Source organism: Tachypleus tridentatus, chromosome 11 (assembly GCF_004210375.1).
Source record: "Tachypleus tridentatus isolate NWPU-2018 chromosome 11, ASM421037v1, whole genome shotgun sequence".
Taxonomy (NCBI): domain Eukaryota; kingdom Metazoa; phylum Arthropoda; class Merostomata; order Xiphosura; family Limulidae; genus Tachypleus; species Tachypleus tridentatus.
The window spans coordinates 73,769,774-73,784,518 of record NC_134835.1 but is presented as its reverse complement, the minus strand read 5'-3'; the positions used below and the strand labels follow the sequence as shown (position 1 = coordinate 73,784,518).

Below are 14,745 nucleotides of genomic sequence, written 5' to 3'. Positions count from 1 at the left end.
AATTTTAGCCTTATTACGAGGGGACCTTATTAAGATGTTTTCGTGATATCAGAAAAACACATAGGTTCGAGTCTTTATACAAGATGACTAGAACCCCTTAACCTGAGAGCTTTCGAAAGATAGCTCTTTCTTTTTTAGTTTGCTCATGAAAAAGAATGGTCCACATTTCTAAATCGCTGGGAATATAGGGTTTTTATAATTTTTTAAAGATGTTTATGATTATTATGAGATTGGTAGTGTTGATGCATCATCTTTAATTTATTTTTCATATTTAATGGTGAGAACAGTATGATTAGGCTACAAACATCGATTTTGGAAGAGAAGAATCTTCATTTATGACTGCTTAATTTTTTCTAAGTGGGTAACTGGCTTCTGAAACTGGACGCTTTCGGATATGCGGAAGTAGTACTTTAAGGGTAAGCTCAATAAATATTTGAATTATAAGAGCTGGCTTTCAGTTTTTGTTTTTTTCAGACCTAATTTAATTTAGTGGATAGGATAGTCTTGGTGAATCAAAAGGTCCCTTGCTGCCCTTTAATATTGTATCAATTAGATCCCGAATACCTTGAGTTAATCTTGACTTTAACAACATGTCTCGGCCAATAATCCCAACATGGCCAATTTTAAAACTAAAGAAATCGTGAAAAACAATGAAAAATATAAAATTATCTATATCACTGTTTAGGACCTGCAAAAAAATATCTTTATACTAATTTTATGTAAGTTAGTTGGCATACGTATAAATAGTTCACGAAAACCCAAATTGTGCCTTTTTTTTTGTCCTTGGAGAAAAATTGTGCAAAATACAAAAATTCTCAAATTGTCTATACAGTGGTACCTCGGTTCTCGAACGACTCCCTTCTAGATTCGGTTTTCGAACATATTGTTGGAGAAAAAAATGTCTCTGTTGTCGAACATAAACTCGGTTCCCGAACCAAGCTGTCGTGACTCGAACCTCCGAAATAACCCGACTGATGACCCGAACGACCCTTCGACCATTTTCGGGCCACGCCAAACTTGCTCAAAACATTTTACCCGCTCCTGCTGCTCAGTCCATACCCCCGCTAAAATCTGCTGAGAACGTTCTCGTTTTTCTTTTTTGGTTGTTGTTTTTATAAATATTCTAATTAAATAGGCCACCATGGGGTCAAAGAAAGATAATGAAAGCAGCAACCCAAAAAGAAAAGTTGTTCGAGCCACAATAGAGGTGAAAAAAGATTTCATATCGAATTATGAGAGTGGTGTTCGCGTGTCTGACCTTGCTACACAGTTTGGTATGGCGAAATCTACAGTCTGCACCATACTGAAAAATAAAGAGGACATCAAAGGAGCTGATGTTGCAAAAGGAGTGACAGTGCTTACGAAACAAAGATCACAAACAATAGAATGGAAGAGGCAGAAAAACTGTTGTTGATTTGGGTAAATGAAAAACAGTTAGCTGGTGATAGTATTTCTAAGATCACCACTTGTGAGAAATCAAAGCAGTTGCATGCTGACCTCCTGGAAAACACGCCTGGAATGAGTTCTGATACAAGTGATGCCTTTAAGGCAAGTAGGGGGTGGTTTGAAAAATTTAGGAAGAGAAATGGCATACATAATGTGGTGAGACATGGGGAGGGTATCAGGCAGAAACAAACCTCATTAGACAAGTTTTTAGTGAGATAGAGGTCCAGTGACTCTTAAGTAGGTTGTAGATACAGAAAAAGAAAGAACCCCAAAAGGAGAGTTACCTGACGTTTTTATGGAAGGTGACTCCCCTTCCAAACAATAATAACCCTCCTACTCTCCTCGTTCCTCACTACCTTTTACTTACGCCATCAGCTCTCCACAGCACAGGTAAAGTGCAGTTAAATTTTCATTTATTGTTTTTTTATTGTGTTTATAGTCTTTGTGGTTGACTTTATGTATGTAAGTATTATTATACAGGTATAAATAAGCAGTATTTTTACTTAAAATGCTTCATAATGCATAATTTTTGGAGGTTTGTAACACATTAATTTAATTTACAGTATTTCTTATGGGAAAAATTGATTCGGTTTTTGAACAACCTTCTGGAACGGATTAAGTTCGAGAACCGAAGTAACACTATATTTCAAACAGTTATTAGAGACTGCTGAATATTTGATGATTACTTTTCCGTGATTACGAGAAAACTCACTTGTAGGGAAAATATATATATGTAAAAACGGCTGGTATAGATAGAGAAAACTCTAAAAAAGAGCGAACAACGTTTCGACTTCTTCAGTCATCGTCAGGTTCACAAAGAAAGAAAGAGATAATTGACCAATAGCTGACCACATGTTCGAAGGGTTTTGTGTAACTGAGTGTAGGAATGTAGAGGGCGTGCTTAGATGTTTGATTATATTTATTAATATAAGTATAAAGGTGTTCTTTTGTATTGGTTTATTTTGGGCTTGAGTTGTTGTATAAGTAAGGCTTTTTTAATTTTGCGTTTGTTAATGCTTATTTCTTTATGTAATATTTGGGTGTTTTATATGGTTATATTGTGTTTGTTTGATTTGCAGTGTTCGAAAACGTGTGAAAGTGACTTTTTGCGTTCTTTGAATCCAGTTTCCATTTTTCCACTTGTTTCTCCAATATAGAAGTCGTGGCAGTTATCACATTGTATTTTAGAATGTTTGTTTGTTTGTTTTTGGAATTTCGCACAAAGCTACTCGAGGGCTATCTGTGCTAGCCGTCCCTAATTTAGCAGTGTAAGACTAGAGGGAAGGCAGCTAGTCATCACCACCCACCGCCAACTCTTGGGCTACTCTTTTACCAACGAATAGTGGGATTGACCGTAACATTATACGCCCCCACGGCTGGGAGGGCGAGCATGTTTAGCGCGACGCGGGCGCGAATCCGCGACCCTTGGATTACGAGTCGCACGCCTTACGCGCTTGGCCATGCCAGGCCCTGTATTTTAGAAATAATGTTGGTGTGGTGTTTGTCAGTGTAGTTTTTATACAGTATAAACCTTAGTTTTGTGCCTGGTTTTTGAATAAATTTGGTATTAACTGGAATGTCATATTTTGTTACTAGTTTTTGCCAAATGTTGGTTATTTTTCTGCTGATGTCGGGAATATATGGTATGCAGCAGTATATGGTTGGTCAGTTGATTACTAACAAAAGTAAATACATTCCACGAATTAAAAAAAAAAATCACGAAATCTGCATAAAAGAATCGAACATGGACAGGAAAGCCAATACACAAACACCTGGATTAAGCAGAAATAAAATATTTATTATAGATGAGTAAACAATTGTTAATCTTTGCCGAAACTGGTATCATCTATATAGTTAGGAATCAGTTGATTGGTGGGTGTTTGTACGAGAAAGTAAAGCACGTCATTTTAGCCGCGGCATAGTGGCTCATAGGATGACTCAGGGATTTCAAGTACAATCTTTTAGCATATAGCTTTATCGTCTTTTGAGCAATTTGAGATCTAATTAAAGTTGGGGACTCAGAAGGTCAAACTGTTTCTTTTGACGCATTTAACTACACCTAAGTCTTCATAGATTAATTTACTCTAATCATACCTAATATAATTTCAGTTTGAGAGTAGACTGATAGAGATCCTGACGTGTAATAAAACCGAATTGGTTATATACTTGCCTCACGTGTGATATTTCTAGCACACAAAAATATAGCATATACAAAGAAAAAGGTCTCCTAGATAAATTTACTGTAATCTTGCTCCAAACGAATTTCATGTATCTCAGCTCCTGAGGATTCCATCTTGTTTTCCTCAAGCGAGAAAACCAGAAAAATTGTATTCAACACTTTTTTTAAGGCTTAGTTTAATTCAGTGAATAGAATAGCCTAGATTAATCAAAAGGTTGAAGCTCAAAATTATGAAAAAGGACTAGGCCAAGTCAAATGAAAACCTAGTGTGGTTCCTCAAAATTACATATGTCAAAGACAATTCCTGTTTGTATTTCCCAGAGGCGATTAGCTTCTAGTTCTCACAAACTTGTATAAACCTCTTCACCACCTTTTCAATTAGGTAAAATTCCAATCTCAGAGAAGAGAGTACAGAAACTTGGCTGCAGTTTCGTAGCTGGGGTTTTCAGCGCCCGGGGACAAAGTCAGTTTTCGCGCCCCTCGTGAAAAAATGTAAGCCATAATTGCTAATTATGTAACATCAATTTGCGCCCCAACCCCCGATGCTGCGCCAGGGACAGATGTACACCATTGCCCCTCTCCCCTAGCTACGCCACTGCTTGGCTAAGCAAGTACAAGATCACTGTGGCATATAACGCAAGTTTGAGGCAATTAGTAAAGCAAGTTAAGGTAAAATCTGATTGTTTTCAACTGTCATTCTCACATCTTCATAAGCTTAAGTCTCAATGTATGAGCTTAACTACCCAATTAGAATATATAAAGCAACTTTAGTTTCAATGAATTATTTCCTCAGCATTTGCGTTCTCTTGCTTAGAGACAAAAGAATTTTTATGAAACAGGGAGTAACTAAATAAGATGAAATAAAATTAAAACTGGACATATGTAAAATGAAATGAAATGAATTAGCTTAAAATAAAGAAAATGAAACAGAGGACATCTTATTTGTTTTCAATTTCATGTAAAGCTACACGAGGGCTGTATGCGCTAGCCGTCCCTAATTTAGCGGGAAGGCAGCTAGTCATCACCACCCACCGCTAACTCTTGGGCTACTCTTTTACCAAGAAATAGTGGAATTGACTGTAATTTATAACGCCCCCACGGCTGGGAGGGCGAGCATGTTGGGCGCTTACTGCTGGTACGAGAAAGTAGATTCCGTGGAATAATTTTCGTTATTCGCACTATGACGTCATTGAATTATGGTGGATTTACTTTATATTAAAGTTCGAACAAAGTTTTTGCTGTCTTTTTTAAATTTCACGCAAAAAAGTAACAATATATTTCGCTATAAATTATTGTGATAAAACGTATAAAAATCAAGCATTAAAATTTAATTGAAAGCTTTATCTTAAAAAGCGAAGGAGAAAGTTTTAACCCCGCACTCAAAAATATTGTTTACTGTTGCCATAATTTAGACGTATGGTACTGGTTTAGTTTCGTAAAGAAGTTACGAGTCGGGGAGATTAGATATTAATTTTTAGTTCAATAGATTTACGTCCAACATAGTTCAAGATTTAAGGTAACATTAAAAAGATTACGAAAGGTCGCTCTTACTATTTCTAATGTTTGTTTTATTTTGAATTAGGTAGGTCTGATGTACTATTACTATTAACAGCATACGAAGTTATAACACTTAATTTCAACAAATAAAGTAATACTAAAAACACAGGCACGAATTAAATTTAAAAAAAAGTTAAAACGATGTATTATATATAATAAAAATATATATAATATAATATAAAATATTATATTAAATACAATAAAAATAATATATAATAAATACTATATTAGTATTAGTATTACTAGTATTATAATTTTCGAATATAATTTATATTGAAATTTTAGGATAAAAGGTATAAGACTAGAAGTTTTGAGAATGTTAACGATAAAACTTGAAATTAAAATTTAAATCGGATTCGGAGATAGGGGAATGTCCTATTGTCTGTGTGATAATGGTAAACATCGGTATCTGATTCTGAGTGTTAACTACTGAACTAGTTTTACTATTACTAGTACTAATACTATTTTTACTGATATAGGGGCACTGGTATTTGTTTTCTAATTGAAGTTCTGTGAACACTACTAGTAGTTCTAGTGTCACTAAAAAATAGGGTTGGGATTCAAAGAGCAGAAGACAATCAAAATTTAGGCTCTATAACGCTTTAAAGTTTTATTTTATATTAACAAAAACTAAGGTAATCCAATTTCAAGGTATGAGAAAGGGGAGGAACTACACCCACCCAAAATTTGACCTATATCATAACCACAACTTAAAAGTAATGAAATGAAGTGCAAGGAAGTATTTTATAACATTCTAATGCTATTGATACTTAGTGAACAACAATGTTTCTCATGGTTGTGAATTATATTTATTTTACTTCCTGGATAATCCAGTATTGGGAAAATAAATATAATAAAGTTTATTTACTTTTTACTATGGCTTTTAAATTTAAGTATTTTTATATTACATTGTAAATTTTTTTCCAAATTCAGGAATCTGTTCTGAAATTGACTTCCAGAATTTTATGATCCAATGTCCTTGTACAATACAGTTAAACATGCATAGGGAAACTTTCTTCAAAATTAACAATTATTATTTGGTGATAGGTAAAAAATCTCTTGCATGAAATTTCAAAAGGAGAAGGACTTGGAAGGACATGATTAAGGCTATTAAAATTGTCAGAGGGTACTTTTTGTAATATTTTTTAATTAATGTAATGTGCTTTTAAAGTTATAATAAGTATAACTAATAATAATAAAGTTTTAATTCACAATATTTTGCTGTTTCAGTTTTATCAAGTGATATTTAGTGAGGAACCTATTAATCAATTAATTTAAAAATTCAATAACAGTAGGAAATTTTAATTCTGATCTTATTACAATATTTTAACCCATAATATCAAGTCACTATCATGTGAAAGTTTTAATCAGTAAAGTAGTGTGAGTTTTGGTAAATATTAAATTTATGAAGGTGAAATCAAGGTTGGCATGTAGTGTTAAATTGGATTTTTAGTTAAACGAAGTGGGTAAAATATCAGTGTAGATGAAAGAAGGACTCCTGGATATTTATTTAGAGTTGATTTTGACTATCAGCAGTGGTTTAGCTTATTTTCTTCTGTTAATTTTTGTTCTTTTCATATGATTTTGACAATGTTTTCAGCAGTGTTTGGCTTCATTTATGTTATAAAAATTGATCCCAACAAATACTTTAAAATGGATGAAAAATTCAATTGTTTATATGAAAAACATGAATAAACTTCTGGAAACAGTTTAAAAAGAAGGCACCATAACCCCTGAGCTCAGAAACTGAATATAGTACACCAGTGGTAAACTCCTTAATACCAAGTATCTTAGCAAACACTTTTTTTTATAATTCAAATGGATCAACAGGTTTTAAACATAGGGATCTTCAAACCCTTTTGTTGGTTGAGATTTGTTGATTTTTTTTTTACAGTTTCAACTCTGATTGAGAAAGAAAGAGCCTCTCAAACGTCATTAATGGCATACATCCTAATGTTAATTTTACAAATGAAAATAAAACCTTCTCCATAAACCTTTTAAATATATACATCATGAGAAAGCAATCAGGATTTGAAACTAAAACCAATAGAAAGGCAACAAACTCCGAACTATAACTTGTTTGAAAATCTACATACCCCATAAGAACGTTGAAGTATATCATACCAGTATAATTTTTCAATATGTGCTGTTCAAATAATTTAAATTAACTATAATGAATTTCTGAAATATTCATTAGAAAAACCCATCTGTCTGGAAGAGGTTAAAATAAGAATCAACATATCCAAAAAATAGAAATGATGAAATCTTCAATATATCACTATTGTAGTTTCTCATAACAAATACATCATTGAAAACCTAATTGGATTATAGAAATTACTTCTAAAGACATGACATTAACATAAATACCTTAATAACACAAAGGCCAGGAATCAGAAGCAAAATTTATTACCAGTTGTTACCTCACTGAGAATGAAAATATTGAAGTCATTTCAAAAATCATATACAATTCTTGTAAACATTTGTATATTGGAGAAACTAGGAGAGAGATGAATATCAGGACTTAAGAAATAAGTTGAAGGACATCACATGCTTTTTTAACATTGCAAACAAACCAAATGTATTGCTGAAAATAGTTAAACATGCAGAGAGAATCAGATATCAACAGAAACAAAATAACCAAAGCACTGTTGATGATTATCAAAGCCAGTGCTAAATCATTAGCCAAGAATTCTAATTTATTAATATTCTAACCATCTCACTTTATTAAAATTCCAATTTAATATTACCTACAAACCTGTAATGTTTATGGCTGTTCAAACTACTTTATTGAATGAAACTTTGACCAAATGATGACCTGATTTTATAGGTTGAAATGATGCACTAATTGAAATTAAAATCTTCATTCTGTGGAAGTTATTATGGTATTTTTGAATCTGTTAAGAGGTAGGCATAAAAACATAATCTGTTACACAACAAAAATCTCATTCAGTGCATTTTACCTTTACATTGGTTATCTGTATTAACACTGGATCTGAAGGCTGAAAGTTGAAGTTATAAAACAATTTCATCATTTTCTTTTTAGGAAATGAAATTTCATAGTTTTTTGTCTTTCCAATGTAACATTAGCCAAACTTGCATGCAAATGCTTTTAAATTAATACTTTACCTTATTAAGCCATTTTTGAAATGCAGGTTTTGTGAAGATGTTTTTCTAGAATACAACTGAAGCTACAACTATTACATTGTTTCATGTTATCTTCACACATTAAATATTAATTGCAGTTGCCACCTATCTTAATTTGATTAGGACTGTCCTGGCTTCAGGTATAATGTCTTGTGTCCTGTCACAAGCTTGTTGGTATGGTGAAATATTCTGGTGAGATAGCATACTCTTTGTAGTGGAATCAAAGATAAAAAAAAAAAACAGATGTCATTTTTTTTCTTTGTTTTGATACTCATAATTAACAAAATTACAGAAAATATTCCCCCAAGAGTTTTGTCACACGTAGACTGAGAAATGGATATGTGAGCTGTTTGCTAATATGTTTTGTAAGCTCTTGAGTAGTGGACAGGAATTAGAGGTTGAAAATTGCTTTATGCCCCTCCTCTTTTTTAAGAATAATGATAAAAATTATATATAAAATTATAGGCCAATTAGCCCTACATCAGTGGTAAGAAAAGTTTGGAAGTTTGATAAAGGTGCTTTGCAATGTCTTTTAACAAAGTTTTAATTTTGTTTTGTTAGCTGACATTTTTACAAAGTGGGAAACATTCAGTTGTGTTTTTATATATTCTTTGACACTTAACTAATTATGCCCCAATCAGTGTCATTAATGTAAAAAAGAAGAAGCAGAGAGCCATGCCTGACCTCTGAGGTTCAATTTGGTTGAACTCCATTAATAACAGTCCAATTTTAGTTTTTTCCCAACCCCCACAATTGTTTTAGTTAATTTTGTGCATGACATTATATCAATACTTTTGAAATGTAACTGCACCATGTTCACAACTTTTCTGTCATCCATAGAAAGTCTTTCCTTACTAATCTGTTCTGTTACATTTTTATTGTTGTTTTTGGAGAATGCCACTTCTGTGAAAGATGGAAAGGATATGGACTTGGTGTACATGGACCTTCAACATAGTGACAGGAATTCTCATGGAGGGTGTATCTTACAATGTGATTCAAAATGTGTAACTTTACAATAGACAAAAACCAATTTATTATATCATTTATATGTTAGTAAATCAAAGCTACTATGAACTCTATGATAGTGCATATTATAAATTAATAATTTGAGAGATGACTTTCAAAGTGCGAGAACCATAATTATGCATACAAACATCATTGATTATGCACAGCAATTGAGAAAGATGTGATTTTGAGAAAAAAAGAATAAAGTATACAAGATCATTTATGGTAGTTATACAAGAACATACTGCACTATCTGCCAAGAAATGTACTCCTAATTGTACCATTTCAATAACAATCATAGATGTCCAGTTGACTTGCATTACCCCTTAGAGATATGTTACCTTTTGAAACGTCAGAAGTGAGGCTTCTCATTTCTGTGGAAGACATTGACATCAAATACATTTTTGCAGCTTTCATCATTGTTATTTAGAACCTTTGGGTTTTACATTGAAGATTGCTCAAGATCTACTTTTGAGCATGTGTATGTAGTCCTTGGATCTGTGCATCTTTTTATATTTTTCTGAGACCAATCTGGTAGTCAGTGATAGCTGTGTAGAAAAAAATTTGAAGCTGTCTTGTTCCAGGGTATAATTTTTCTAGTTATATGATGAACTGTGGAAGCTTCAAAATATTGTGTATCTTTTCTGGCAGTTTTGTTTTGTTGATCACCAAAGGATATATTTGGACCTAATGGTTGAGACAATCACATATATAACATAGCTAGTTTGAATGCTTCATTTGGATTAATGCCAGGGATATCTAGTGACACTGATTGCAACCAACAAAACACCTGTTTTCTATCTGGGTGGATTAGGAGAGCATGAAAAATTAAAATAAGGTTGAAATATTTATCTCTTGCATAAGAAAAGATTGTGTAATTGATGAGATTGGAATGTTTTGGCTAGTATGTTAGTTCAGTAATTTCCTTAATCTTCTGCCTCATATAGGTAAATAATTGCTTTGAAATAATAATAGGATGTACTGCTTTTATCATTAAACCAAAAGTGAAATCATACTTTATTATTGGTGTTGATAGGTCAGTTCCAAGTATATTTTGCCAAGAATTATTTAAACTGTTTAGACAAAAGTTAAAACTATTGTAAACACTGTTAGGCATGCTGTTATTTCTAGCTAATTATTAGCTTATGTAAAGAGTATTTGCATATAGAGATGAAATAATCCAAGTGAGGCTTGTCAAATACATATAAAATAAAGTGTAAAAAGGAAATATATTAGATACAAATTAAAAAAAACAAAGTGAATATCAGTGAAATTGAAGTTAGAGATTGAAGGGGCTGTTGTTCTTTTGCAGAATTTACATATATTGTAATCTTAGTGCAAAAATGAAGCATTTACCTAGTGAATTTTGGACCTGCTTCATTTATAATGTAATTTGTTTTAATTTAGATGTTAGACACAGGATCCATATTGTGAGGATCAAGTGAATTCTTGAAATATCTGGAAAGTCGGTTGATTACAAATATGATGTTCAATGCGGCATTGTTAGATTAGTTAGAAAGTAATTAAACAAATTTTCAGAGGTGTAGTTAAAGTTATTTTTTAAAATAGAGCTGAATCAATTATTGTGTTTTTATGAAGTAATTAAATGTATTTTCTGTCACACTTGTCAAGTTACAGTTTAAAAATAAATTGATTTGCTTTATATTAGTTAATTTCTTTTGTAACATAGGCCTACAATAATTTACAGCAGTGTACAAGCATTCAAGCTTGTAGAAACATGCAAGGAGAAAATTATGTTTTTGTCATATGGACTGAACCTGAATTAGTTGAACAGATAATGTTCAACAACAACAAAAGAAAATCCTACAACAGTATCTTATAGATTTGTTTTTTTTTAGTCCATAAGGTAATTGTTAAATGATGAAAGCTTCTGAATTTAGATTGCATTGTATGTTCTGATGATAAATGTGAAACATACATTTCTATTATGTTGAATTTGGTAAAAATTGATCTGTATGTATATATATGATATAATGTGGGAAAGCAAAATAGAAGTGTAAGCTAGGAGGTGGTGGTGATAGTAGGATGACAGTTGCAAATAAATGCTAAAGGGGATGAAAACAGATATGCAGTTAAAGAAGATTCTACCTGATGATAAAAATATACTGACAAATAGTAAAATTTCTATGGGGATGAAGTTCAGAGTGTTGGATTATGTTTTACTAAATCTTATGTATGCATCAGAATGTTGGACAATATCACTAAGTATAGAAAAGGGAACTGAGTTATGATTTTTAAGGTACATCTTGAAGGTATGTTGGGCAAGTTATACCTTAAATATGATAATTTTTGAAGAGCAGGTTTTAAGAGGAGTGGCTGATTAATACTAGAAAAAGACAGTTGGCTTTTCTGTTTCAAGAAGAAGAGACCTCAATAGAATTGTAAAACCTTCTGAAGTAGCAACATATCTTGAAAAGAGAGTTTGGTTACATGCAAAACTGTAGTGACATTTATTAAAAGAACAGCTAAGTATGTATCAAACAGGACAGATATGTTTTAAATACTGTATACATGTGCTTATTCGTAAAGTAAAGAAGTTAAAAGGTAATTGTGATACAAAACTTTAGAATTGATAAAAGGTTGAAACAAATTAAATAGAAGGTTTCTGAGTGAAGTTAGTATTTGAAGAGTCAAAACTTGAAAATAACTGGAACACCATAAAATGTACATGAGGGTGTAAAATAGTTAATAAAATTTTTATAAAGAACAGTAAAAGTAACATATATATAATAAAATCCATAATAGCAGATTTAAATATAAAGTGGAAAGAAAACTGTTGGGAAGCATATAATAAAAAATCATAAATAGTACTGACATTGGTTCAAAATTTAAAGGTAAAATTTATTTACGTCAACATTTAATATTTATGCGAAAATAGTTATTATACAAAGCAAAAATTTTAAAAAGACAAATTTCAGATTTTGTGAGTAAATAAAGAAAATTCTTTATGATAAAGTCAGAGGCTTATAATATGAGAATTTAAATAGTGATAGAACTTAATGGAGAATGACTTTGAAAAGAGTTATCAAACTGAAACAAAGACTCAATTGTGTTATAGCTAAAACCCAGTTGCCATTTATTTTCCCAACTCACTAAATGATTTAAAGCCTTTTATAAAGCAGCAGCATTCTCTTCACAGCTAGAAGACCTTAATATCAATTGCAAATGGAAGTAACTGATTGAATATTTCTTCCTAATTGTTATTGTTCTAAATCAAAAAGAGCAATGATCCTGAAACTGAGCTGTGATGTGACATTAATCCAGTTTGACTGAACTCCATTTGTAACAACCCTCTGCTGTTTTTTCTTCCACTCTTCTATCCAGTTAGCTAACTTATTCCCATACCTATAGGGGTAATTGTTATTAACAAGCTTCTTTTTGTGACACCTTGTTAAATGTTGTTTTAGATAATTATCAAAAAGTATTGTTTTCTTGAATTTAAAGAAGACTTTTGATAAAGTATCACATTCAGGACTATAGATAAAAACTTAAGCCATAAGAATTATTATATTAAAATGGTTTAAAACCCACTTACTAAAAATAATACAAATGTTAAAAATAAATAATTTTAATGATGAGATAATGTTAAAGTATGGTGTTCCACAACATTCTGTAATTGGACCAATACTATTTATATGTACAAGTGTTTGTTCATGATGTAACATTAAGTTTCAGCTCTTTTAATATTAGAAGTACAATGCTAAACAGTAATTTATCTTAGAATGTATGCATGTGTTTTTTAAAATAAAATGAATGTGGAGTATAGAAGTGAAAATAATTTTTTATTGTCTATTCAAAGTAATGAGTGTAAAATATATCTGTTGCAAATATTCATATATTTAAATAGTGAGTGGTATAAGTTATTTAGATTTATACTTCTTGAAGCTACAATATGATGAAAAACTTTAAGCAGTTTTTTTCCCTTTATTATATACCATACAAACTACCTCTTAACATTTTATTTTGAATGCTCATTGCAGACTGTTTGCATGATTTTTACTTCATAAATGTATGTTGCTTGAGGAAAGGTCAAGGGAAAAGTAGGTTGATAATATTAAAAAAGATCTAAGTTTAGGTTCTAATATGTATTCTTATATTTGGTGTGGGCTGTGTAAATACTTATTTCCATGCACTTATGCAGGGAGAGTTTGGTTAAACCCCTATTTTTGTGATGTAAAATAATTATGCTCATGTACTTACAGTGCAGCTGTATGTAATATTTAACATTTGTTACACAGTCAGCATTATTCTCATGAAACATTATCATTGTTTGGCTTGAAATAGTCACATGTTCCACACATTCATAGAATTAGCATGCTTTGCATATTATGTGTTGGTTTTAGATCTCAAGTTAGAATCTCCCCCCACTAAACATTCTACATTCAGGCTAACTTCCCTGTTTAGTACCTTTTACATTGCATCAATTTGATTAATAAAATGTTTTCATTAAAATGTGATTCAAAATCAGAACTAAAACATGCTGTTAAACTGTAATTTTGTTTTGGATTATTGCACATTTGAGTATCAGAGGACACAGTTTTATTTATTTTTACATCTGACAGTTTTAGATGCATCTTTTACACCAAGCAGAGTTTACAGGCAGTTTTATGTTATTTGAGAAATAAAAACTAACAATTTTTGAAAGCAAAGTTGATAGGAGCCATATACTTATTTTGCTAGCATCAAACAATCCTTATTATAAAAACAACCACTCAGGATAAAGCTAAAAAGTTTCTTTAATTTTGTGGTTTTACCAAATATATTTAATTATTATAAAAATGCAATGTTTTGTTTTCTTTACATTAGTGGGGACAGTTTCTTTACTTTGCTTGAGTATCAAATGCATCTTTAAGTGGAAAAACCTCTTGAGAATAAATTATGGCATTTTTCATAATATCATCTTCATTAATGCACTCATTGGGGCATGTTAAAAATTTGGTGAACACATTAAAATTTATATTTATCAAAATTGATTATTTGAAAAAAATTAAGTTTTCAAATGTTAAGAATTCTTCATTTTTTATGTGTGCAATGAATTATTCCTTATAGAATTTTGATTTAGGGAAAATCAAAACTGTGTTTAATTTTTCAGTATAGAATACCTTTATAAAAAATATAAGGATAGAAATTAACTTTTTGAGGAAATATTTTATTGTATAATCTTCCTGTGAAATGTTCATTAATATATTTAGATTAGTATTATTTCTAAAGATCCATCAAGTGGCTCAATAGGTAGTCTGAGGTCTTATAATACTAAAATTAATAACTGAGGTGGGCATAGCACAGATATCCTATTGTGTAGCTTTGTGCTCAATAACAAAAGCAAACTTTTAAAGAACAAATGTTATGTACAATTTTAAACAATTGTTTATCCCAGTTGATTAAAGGATCTA

The 14,745-nt window shown here is 31.3% G+C and overlaps 1 long non-coding RNA gene across 2 annotated transcripts in view; it reads left to right on the top strand.

Annotated features, from left to right (window-relative positions):
- The first annotated feature begins 4,940 nt into the window (after positions 1-4,940).
- LOC143232462 (uncharacterized) overlaps positions 4,941-14,745 on the top strand; it is a 48,193-nt gene continuing 38,388 nt past the window's right edge. For both annotated transcript variants that reach the window (XR_013017538.1, XR_013017537.1), the window contains exon 1: positions 4,941-5,141. This is a non-coding gene — a long non-coding RNA (uncharacterized LOC143232462). The remainder of the gene's footprint in view (positions 5,142-14,745) is intronic.